This window comes from Asparagus officinalis, chromosome 1 (genome assembly GCF_001876935.1).
Source record: "Asparagus officinalis chromosome 1, Aspof.V1, whole genome shotgun sequence".
NCBI classification, from domain to species: domain Eukaryota; kingdom Viridiplantae; phylum Streptophyta; class Magnoliopsida; order Asparagales; family Asparagaceae; genus Asparagus; species Asparagus officinalis.
The window spans coordinates 132,125,823-132,137,705 of NC_033794.1; the positions used below are offsets into that span (position 1 = coordinate 132,125,823).

The following is an 11,883-nucleotide window of genomic DNA, read 5'->3' on the forward strand; positions in this document are numbered from 1 at the left end:
GAGAGAGACCAAGATCAAACCTTTGAGAGAGAACAATTGACAATTGCTTCAAAATCTAAGAAATATTTGGTGAGAAAAGAAAGTGGATTTGGTGCTTTATTTATACCTGAAGAGTCCTATTTCTATAATAAGAATTTGGTTATAATAAGAATTCGGTTATCTTTGTGAATGCATGCATTAAAAGATAGATACAATCATAGCACGTGCAATATGATATCTTTCTGTAATACAAACTTATTATATTATTGTTAATAAATTAATTATAATATGAATTTACACGTGCAAAGTAGATAAATTAGTTTAAACTTTTAGATAGTCTATAATATTTCAAACTTAAAAAAGTATAATATCCTTATTATATAATATCACGTATTAATGATAGATATATTAGTTGTATTAAGGATAAATATATTAGTTTAAACTTAATTTAAAAATTATTAGAATTTGATTTAGTTAGAATTTTATTAGAATTATGATAGTTCAAACTTTGAAGTTATTTGATTAGGATTAGAATAAACCATTAAATACAATTTAAAAATTAGAATTGATTAGTGATAGAATAGTTTAAATTTTATAAGGGTATTTTTGTCTACAGAAAAATTTTCCCGAACTCGTGTTTTTAAAGGGAGGATGATTAGATATTAGATGAGATGCATGTATATGTTTAAAAGGGCATTTTGGGAAGAAATATCTTGTTAACGGTCACACAATCTTGTTAATGTTTGATTTATAATTGCAGGCCGAGACTTCTAAACAAGATGGAGCCGGGGGTAGTCATGGTGGAGTTGTGATGAGGATGATGATGATGATCAGAAGGATTGATTGGGATTAATTTAACTTTGAAAATAATGGATGTGTTGTATAAACAATATTTCTTATGTACATGTCGGTATACTTTTATAGGTTTTTATTGAAAAATATGTGCTATATGTGTGGGATTGAATGTTATACTTCTGATTGCACATGGTTTTATGTGTGTTATATGCGTTATATGTGTTATATGCGTGGGATTGATTTATATTTCTGATTGCACAAGGTTTTTATATTTATTATCGACATTATACAGGATTTTTTCAATATTGAAACTATTTTTCAAAAAATATAGGTCATTTTTAGTGACGAAAAATCCGTGGCTAAAGATGTATTTAGCGACGGAAAACGAACACGGAAAAATAAAATAAAAAAATAAACATTTCTTTAGCGACAAAATTTTTATCGTTAAATACATATTTAGCGACGGAAAACAGACAAGGAAAAAAACAAAAAAATAAATATTTCTTTAGCGACGATTTAGCCGTAGCTAAAAATATAAAATGTCGTCGCTAATATTTTTTAAAAATTTTTTAAAGAAGATAGTACGATGGAATTTTTGTCGCTAATTACCCGTTGCTGATATTTAGCGACGGTAATTCCGTCGCCAAAAGAACAATTAGGGTCCCTGAATACGCAGATGGAAATTTAGCGACAGAATTTGTTTTTTCCCATCGCTATAGATTTTAGCGACGGATTATCGACCTTTAGCGACGGATTTGTCCGTCGCCAAAGGGTCTAAATCCAGTATTAAAATACATAAAAAGAAAACCTTCAATTTTTATAAAATAGAACTTATAAAGACTACATATGAAGAATACAAAAGATTCAAGATTTTTTTAAAAAAGATTCAAGATTTTTTTAAAAAAAAGACTCAAGCCTTTTAAAAAAAAGATTCAAGACTTCACACTGAACTATTCATTCATCAAATGATTGCTAAACATAGATAACAATAAGGTTTGATGTATATAACAAAACAACCACGCAATTATTCCACTCTAAGCAGTAAGCATGTTGTTTTCTATAGATAGGCTAATGTCTTGATAATGATAGTGCATTGGATAAAGGCAATCAAATAGTTACCATAATTTTTAGCTATGACAACAGCGGAAAGCTGTAAATTTATATTCTCTTTCCATATTACATCCCTTTTAGACTTGCGAAAATCAACATCAACTAAATTCGGGAAAATAATTCATAGGCATGGGTGCTACACATTTCATTGATCTTATGAAATACTCCAATAATAAATATATTCATAAGTAAACACATGATTCGGGAATAATAGAAGTCATTTACTGTCATGTAACAGACAATCATACACATATCATTAAGGTTTTACTTACAAATCTATGATAATAGCGAGTGTCATATCATCTTCAACTATAATACATTGCTCATGTTCATCCTATGCATTATTTAAAGACAATTTCCTAAAAACATTCCTAAATTATAGTGGACGATTCTCTAAAGCTGGTAATATGATTCACAATTAACCAATAACCAAGACATAAGGCATCTACAAACTACAATCAGTAAATATATGAATACAACTACCTGATGAAATAGCACCATTTATTCAAAGAAAATCATAAAATAGAAAAGGAGAAAAATAACTGAAAGATCCAGTTATGAGAATATCTGCTATATTATAGGTTCTATCACTAATAATGCCCTATAAATATAAATCAAACATGCATTTTATAAGCCTTATAATACTAAAAATATGTAAACCATAGGAGATGCGCTTCATATCAGGAACTTTTATTTACTAAAAAAAGAAAATAAGAAGGAAGGTTACCTTGATAGATGAGTCCTCACACCTACATCAGATCCCTTTCTAACATCAATCAAAATAAAAAAAAGAAGGGGAAAAGGAATATTAGCTATAATTAAGACTAATTGTAATGCGTAATCCTAGAACTACATAAGAAATAAAAATAATGAAATATAAGGAAAAAAAATTCAATGCTTACAATCAAGAAAATCGCTTCCTTTGCTCCATTTAACTTCAACTAATGAGCAATTAGTAGAACCAGTAAATATTCCAATTTTGATACTCTCATTATTTTGGAGTTGAGGGAGATAGGGAACTGAAAAGGCTTAGCAATTAATAGCAATTATATTAACTAAATAGTGGATTATTAATTATAATTATAAGACTGCAAAGGGGGGAGTTCATCAGACTCATAGACTTTGGCTTTTACAGAGAGACGTTTCAAGAGGGATTTCAAGAGGGAATTCATGTAATAAGTCGAGATTTCTATTGAGTTTCTTTAATTATCTTTTAATTTTTCATTTATTTTTTGATAAAAAGGGATAACTTTGTTATATTTACAATAGTTGAAGGGTATTTTGGGGTTGGAAAAGTTTTTCTAATACTCCCTCTTTTAAAGGGTAGATAGATCTGGGAAAATTTTTAAAAATAGACCGGTTTTGCTAAATATTTAGTAAAATCGACCATTTTGCTAAATATTTAGCAAAATCGAAAGAGGTCGATTTTGCAAAACCGACCTTTTTGAAACATACGGGACTACTAGTCCCGTATGTTTAGTGGCCACTAATTACTCATTAAACTTAGGGCTTGTTTGTTTCACTAATTTTATGGAATAGGAATGGTATTTGGACCTGACAATGGCGTTTTCGTAATTAATGGATTCCAAATGAATCCTAATCTTGAGTTTGGTTCAAAAAAAATTATAGAATTGCTAATCTATAAAGTGGCTTAAACAGTGTATATTTCTGGAAATCCAAATCCAGTCCATTTGCTAGGAATTGGGTGGAATTTCTGACAACTCTCCTCTTTTTTATTCTGATTCCTAATCCTATTCCTAATCCTTTGGGTGAAACAAACATAGAATACAAAAAAATGGGATTCTATAAAACTAAAACTTGTCTATAAATTTTTTATGGATTAGATTGGAATCCATAAATAAAATAGGATTCCTAATCCTATTCCTACCCTCTATTGAACCAAATAGGCCCTAAAAGAATAGATGAATAAAAGGATTAAATTAATTATTCATTATCTACAAACTTGGGGCCCCTTCTCCCTCGAGTTCACCACTACCGCCGCCTCCTCCTCCCTCCTCACCACCGTCGTTGTCATCCGCGATGTCGTCTCGTCGAACAAGCTCGTCAACAGAAAAGGTTGGTTCCAAGCAACCCATCAATAAAGAGAGGAGGAGATGGTATCTTTCCTTGGATCCAAGCAACCCATCAACAGAAAAGGTTGGTTCCTCAAACCCACTTCAAATTCCATCCAAAGCCCTATCTTTATTCCTTCTTCTTCTCATTGCACTGCTCTGAAGACCCCAAAGTGTAGTTTCAAAGCCCTATCTTTATTCCTTCTTCTTCTCATTGCACTGCTCTGAAGACCCCAAAGTGTAGTTTCAAAGGCTGGGTGTGCTCTCAGAGAACCTGCTTCTCATTGCACTGCTCTGAAGACCCCAAAGTGTAGTTTCAAAGGCTGGGTGTGCTCTCAGAGAACCTAGGACAAATGGGTCGAAAAACTCAGGCCCAATTACATGGGATGTCGAGGTGGGGCTGGGGTAGAAGAGGTAGGTGGGGCTGACAAGAAGGAAGAAAAAGCTCCTTCTTTTGATATAATGGCTAATGATGATGGTGAAGGAGATCGACGATTACTTTTGAAGGGAGCGGCTGTTTTTTAAAGCCCACGGGACTAGTAGTCCCGTGGGTTTTATAGCTTAAGTTTAATGGGTAATTATTAACCACTAAACATATGGGACTAGTAGTCCCGTATGTTTCAAAAAGATCAGTTTTGCAAAATCGACCTCTTTTTGGTCTGTTGGCCAAAAAGAGGTCGATTTTGCTAAATATTTAGCAAAATGATCGATTTTGCTAAATATTTAGCAAAACCGGTCTATTTTTAAAAAAAAATTCTTACATCTGACCTAAATCGATATTATTACTCCCTGGAATTTGTGACGAGGACTTTGGTTAACAGCCCACTGGGCGTGGCTGGTGAGTCATTCCTCATCACTATAGCCTAAGAGCGACACGTTTGATCTCGGCATTAGCATTTGGCTAAAAGAGGCTGCCATAGGTCAAGCTTAGCACGCGTGTCACTATACATGTAAAAAGAGTGTAAACTTGAAGTTGCTAATGCGTGTGTATCGTGAAGATTCAATCCTGATACGGTCATGCCACAACTTGGTACAGCGAGCGGTCACTAGGGATGCTAAACCGTATCAGTATCCGAGGAAATATCTGTAACCGCATCCGTTAGGATACAGATATGATTACTCAAATCTATAACCGATAGGATATAGTTACGGATATAGTTTTATAGTGAAATATCTGTATCCGTATCCGAAATATCCGAATACATATTAGTCACACTCTTATGATGGTTTCGATCCTTAAATTATGGATTTGTGGTTAATTTTGATGATCAATATGTCTGATCTTAACTTTTCAGTTATAATGAAGATATTAACGAACTCTTTTGTATCACATGAACTATATTTTTCTCAATACTATATACTTTTCTCATATCTATTTTGTATCCGTATACATATCCGCTTATATATCCGCATGTATATTCGTAACCGTATCCGATTTAGCGAATATGGTTATAAATTTTCTTTACCAAGATATATCTATATCAGTATCCGTATTCGTATCCGAGATGGATAAGCTGACATGGATATGGTAAGTATCATATCTGAGTCGTATCCGGACCGAATGCACCTCTGGCAGCACATTTGCATTTGGTAGCTAAAACTCCCTTTGATGTATCCTCCATTTTACCTCTTATTAAAAATATAAGGCTAAATATCAACCCCTCCCCCCTCCCGGTTTTGGCTGATGACCTGTCACATTTACATTTGGCAGCTAAAACTCTCTTTCATGTATCCTTCTTTCTACTACATATTAAAAATGTAACGCTAGATATTAGAAAACCTCCTCGGACAATTATTGAAAAGCACTATTTAGCTTTCAGAATATCAGAAACTGCCCCTTAAATATTGGAATCATCACAAAACTTTTATTTAACTTTGAGATTTTATTTGAAAACTCTATTTAACTTTAATATTTTATTAAAAAACCCTTAAAGTTGAGAAATGTTTTCTGATGACCAGCAACTTAAGGTGGGTTTCTTATATTTTGAAAGTTTTTCTGACAATCATCTTAAGTTAAGGGGTTTTAAATATACTAGTTTCAGGCCCGTGCGATGCACGGATTTGTTTAATATTTAAAAATTGATGTAGCAAAAGAATGTAAAATAAAACAGTAATAATATATAAGTAGTCAGAATGATACAACATAAGCTACATATATGTTTAACTTACTATTAAACTGTAAAAAAGAATCAAAATATAATTTCCCTTTTATCATAACAAAATAGATAAAATGTCTCTATGTCTATATGATTAATGTTCCTAGGAAATGAGGCGACTGACAGAGGAGACTCAACCCCAATAAAAATTGAGAGAGAAAGATTCAATGCAGAGCGAAGTCAAGAGAGATGAATGTTCCTGGGAAATGAAAAATTGGAGATTAAATTTGATGAAATTAGAGAGATTTTGCTTTAGAAAGAGACTAAAAATTTCAATTTTCAAGAAGCAAACGTGGGAGCCCAAGCGACATCGAAGATTTTCTTCAAATAGAGACCAATTTTTTCATTTTCCAAGAAGCAAACATGGGAGCCCAAGCGACATCGAAGATTTGCAGCCAAGATTGAAGACTTTAAATTATAAAGATTTGTTGCCACATTTTTACAGAATTTTTTGGAAACAGTAAAATAATAGGAAAAAGAGGTTTGTCATGTGGCGTTTTCAAGGGGAAAAGATTTTAGATATAGAATATAGATTTGCAACATAACTGATGCATTCTTACTTAAAATATTTATTTTTTTCAAACGACTGAACAATCAAAAATTGCAAATGCCTAGTTTATTTCCACCTACCACAACATTATTTACAATAGTTGCTAGAGAAGCATGTGATTATTTGTTGCAGACATGTAATATTGCCCGAGCTTTCTACCATTATAAAAAAGGAACTAACATAACTATCTACACCATTTAAATTTAAATTTGTAAAAAAATGAATTAATTATCCAAAAAATCAGCTTAAGTTGTTGTCTTTTTCTTTTGCAATATTTCTATAGATCATCATTAATTTTTACATGCCTAAAACATAAAATGATATTACATTAATGACAAAGCTCATTCATTAAAGTGGCTTATCACATCTCAATATTTAATGTTGAACCTACTATTTGTTGCTCCTTTTGTAGCAGAAATATGGTCTCTTTAAGCCGATTTTATGGGAATAAACAAAATGTCTTATGAAATTTCAGTGTTTTTATCAAAAGATTTAGCTTCTATTACATTGATTGATACTCAAATAGAATATTCAACCCAATGATATATATGTACGAAAATAAAGTTAAAGAGTTCTAATCTAACATTAATATAAAATCAGAGAAAATCGTGACAATAGTACAAACTGAATGAAGATTTGAACATAAGAACATATATCAAACTAATAATTGATAACTTTTAATGTCAATATGTTTTCATATAGGATCAATCAACGGATGCATAAACCAACTTACTCTTAGGAAAACATTTATCAAACAAATAGATTTAGCTGCATGTATCATAATATGACAACAAACTGCATATGAGGTAAAGAAACAACATGCTAGTAGACTTGAAGGTCCTAACCAATTAGTTTAATCTGAGTTTAACTTCGATACCCCTAAAGTATCTGAGTTTAACTTTGATACCCCTAAAGTACCAAAAAGATCCCAAAAAGTTTGTCTAAATTTTAACTTTAATTACCCTAAAGTGTTATTTTGCCAAAAAGTGCACTAAAGTTGAACAACTTTTAATTTTGTTACTCAAAATTTAATAAAAATTTAACTCTGATACTCTAAAACTTCAATGATAATTGAATAAAAATTTAAGTGTAGTATCAAATAAAATTTTGTTTAGGACTTAGGGAATCAAACTTAAATTTTGTTAAAGTTGAGTATTGTTTAGGCAAAAATAATTGTTGGGTTACTAAAGTTAAAAGTGAGGTAAGCTTTTGGGTATTAAAGTGGAATAACCTTTTTCTCAAGAGTAAGTTAAAGTTCACACCAAAAAAAAAAAATTTATGCCTAAAATTTTCCACCTAAAAATATCCCAAGATTCAATAAAATGTAAATTTTTAAACATAAAAAACTTTGGGCACAAAAGTCAAAAATAGGGTAAATTTTGGTATTTTAAAACATAAATTAGAAATAGATCAAGATTTGGGATATTCCAATGCAAATAACCCTTTAATTAACAATAGGGAATAGGAACATTTATCCTTCTCTAAGCTGCTAAGTGCGTAGTTTCTCAAAAAGTGAAAATTATTTAGCGTACATGTGCAATATTTCTAGCCATCAATCAAATTAACCATGGGATCTACCAGCAAGGGTAGGATAGCATCTTTCTAATTATAAGCAAACTTAGCAAACACATACGCTGCCTTATGATTTATAAATGAATCTCTAGAAGAAACAACATTGCCTATCATCTATGTTTCTAAACCATTTGATGCGGCATAATTATGTACCAAAATTACAAGTGCACAATTTATCAAGTTATAGTATAAAAAATATCGATCCCACGAGGAAGGTGATTTTAAGAGATTATTAGAAATGGTTCTTATATTTTGTGCATGACAATTAGGAATAAAGAATAAGTATGATTGTATGAGTGGTTGTTTTGATTTATATGCAAGAGGTAATAAATTGAATTTTAGAGAAGAAAGAATCAAAGAATAAATGAAATCACAAGGCAAGAAAGAAGAATGAATAAAATCAAGAAATAAACTAAGAATGAAAAGAAAATTTAAGAAAGTTAAGATGTAGGATTCAAAAGAGGTAAGAAATCTAGAATATAATCCACTAACCAATTTCAATTACAAAATATAAACTATTCTCTTTTTATCATATTTCAACTTAGATTTATTAAGCATAGATTATTAAACCATTTAAGGAAAGTGTAACCTATCAAATTATCATCTAAGTTAAAATTACTATTCATGATAAGAACAACAACATGATAATAATCCTAGAATTCATAAGCATAACCTATCAAACCATTTAAGATAAGCATAGATTATCAAATTCTTCTTCTACCGATTAGTTCTCTAGTTGATTATCCTAAACATGAACATTTTAAGTGCAAGAGAATAATTCATACAATATAAAGAAAATTAGACTAGTTTCATATAATTCTAAACTTCCTACAAGAATTAAATTCACATCTTTAAGAAATAAAAACAAGAAAAAGAAGACTAATTACAAAATTAAAAAGAAAAGAAAAATCTAAACTATGAACAAGAAATAAATCTAATTACAAAGAAAATAAAAATCTAAACTACAAAATAAATTGCAGAAATTAAATGCAAGAAAAATAAATCTACTCTACAAATTAAAGTGCAAAAAGAAATAAAAAGACAAGAAATTAAATCTACACTACAAGCATGAATTTAAATCTAACTAATAAGCAATAATAAAGAAATTACTAAAAAGAAATAAAAGAGAAAAGAAATGCAAACCTTCAAATTGCTCTTCATCTCCATCCTCATCATTCAACAAGAGGAGAAAGAACAAATTTAAAAGAGGAAAAATTATTATTATTAATTGCAACTAAAGTTACAATTTTTGGAAGGCCTTCTCAATTAAGAGTAGCCCTCCTCTCCAAAAAGAGTTTACAAAATTTTCACACTCCTAACCCCTCACTCTCTACCCCTATTTATAGTATTCTTCAATGAATATGAGCCATTGGATTTGTCTTGAGCTCCAAACAACAATCTCCACATTTGAATTTGTTTTTTGGTTCTTCTTTAGCCCATATGATTTATTTGATTTTCAAAAAAAAATCAAAATCCAATTTTGCAACAATCAATTTTCGGCCCAATGAGCTCCATATGATTTTCACAAAATGTTTCACAAACAAATGAAGTCAAGCATAGTAGTTCGGCCCAATGAAGCTTCCCATGATGATTTTCCCAAAATGCAAATGAAAAACAAGCAAGTCCGGCCCACTTGTACACAAGTCCATATTTCATTTCATTTACAAAGTCCGGCCCACTTGTACACAAGTAGCATTTCATTTGATTTAAAGCAATTCGGCCCACTTGTACACATGCAGCAATCAAGTTTTTGATTGGAGAACCATTTTGCAACCAAGTCCAATTAATTCCACTCTTTGCATCCAAGGTCCGGTCTTCATTTCCCTTGTGTAATCTTTTTGCTTTGGGCCTTCACAAATTCAAAAATTTCACTTTGACTTCTTGAATCATTTCTTCATTTAATCAATGGGTTTTTGTTGAGAGATGAGAAGTTGATATTTATTCTTCATTAACCTGTAATTAAAGATAAAAAATAGTTATTAGTGGTATATTTATTCATATAAAATAGATAATGAGGGTATAAAATTGTAATAAAATGTGATCATCACCATTGTGCTAACCATTGCTACTTAAACCAAAATGAAAAAAAGTAATAAAAAATAAAATCCCTATTAGCAGACAAAAACTCCAGGATATCACAATGAAGCTCCTGGCAATTCATAAGCTACAATAAATCATAAAGAAGTTATAATATGATCAGTAGACAAAAAACTCACCTCATTAATGTTAGCATTGCAAAGACTTGAACCTTTCAAAGAAATTCGAGTCCCCATTGTTAACTTTAACTGGTGCTAACAATCTAAATGAAACACAAAAACAACATACATAAAGACAAAATCTTGCTAAAATCTTAACCTATATAGGGATAAAATCACAAACCCTTTTGCTTTTTGAAACTGATCGCAGGCGAGAGGAGCGTCGGTGCCATTGGCAAGGGGATCACAAGCGGCGGAGGCTCGACGACTCAAAAAAGGGTATTCGGTGAAAGATAGATTGCTAGCGGTCACTGAGAAAAAGAAAAGAATAATTGGATATAAAAGAAGACAGAACGTTGAGAGAGAGAAAGAGAGGGTTGACAGACGTGTCAATCACAGATCAGCGAAGGCTTTTCTTCTGTTTTCAAGTATCGTATAAATTGAAAATGATTATATAACAAAGAGGTGGAAGATGATCAGCGTCAATGGGTATGCTTTGATTGCCCGGAATACAAAGAGGTGGAAGATGAAGCGTCAAGGGGTTTCACAGAATTTTGCTGTATTCAGAGTTCCTGTGCAAGTTTATAATATTAATTTAATTAAATCCACATATATATCCAACCATCAACATAAAGATAAAGGGGTGTATTATAGTTGCGGACAGTGCACGACCACAGCGATAAACCAAATTGTTTTAGGTAATGATAAAGTTGATAAAATCAGGCAAAATATAAAGTGTATACTCCATTTTAGGTCTCAAGATGATAAAATAAGGGAAAATATCAACAGTATATTTTTGGCCATACGAAAGAAAGTTGAAGGAGATGTTGATTAAATAAAATGATCACAAAATCTCTTAAGGTAAATTAAGCCCAATTTCTGTCTGCAACTCAATAAAGAAGAACAACTAAATAATAAATTTTTTACTTAGTTTTGGTCACTAATTATAGAAATGACCATATAAAACATATAACCTGTTCTCCTCTAGTGACACCGACGACCTTCGCCTCCAGTGACGCCGACAGCTGTCTGTAGCAGTCTTCGGCAGGACTTTTGCCAATAGCCTTCTTTGGAAAGAAGGGATGCGGTGATATGACTCTCACGCTTACTATATAGGCGTATCATCGTTCGGCGACGCCTGGGTTCTCGAGGCAGAGCACAATTTCTAAGATCGAAGGAAAGGAAGCGGCAATTTGGAGAAACGAAGCAATTTGGGGAGTTGGTTTCTGAGATAGAAGGGAACGAAGAGGTGATTTGGGGGAAAGAAACGGCGATTTGGGGAGTTGGTTTCTGAGATCGACGAAAGGAACGAAGCGGTGATTTTTTGGGGGGACAAATTTTCAAAACCAACCTTTTTGATTTTTTATTTGTAAAAAACGACCCATTTTCAAAATATTTGTAAAAACCGACCTGGTTTCAGCCTCAGCGCTGAAACCAGGTCGGTTTTTGAAAAA

At 31.8% G+C, this 11,883-nt stretch overlaps 1 long non-coding RNA gene across 1 annotated transcript; it reads right to left on the reverse strand.

Annotated features, from left to right (window-relative positions):
- On the reverse strand, nt 10,050-11,429 carry LOC109828206. The gene is made up of 3 exons (XR_002243633.1): nt 10,614-11,429; nt 10,451-10,533; nt 10,050-10,187 (listed from the first exon to the last, which is right to left on the reverse strand). It is a non-coding gene; the product is annotated as an uncharacterized LOC109828206 (long non-coding RNA).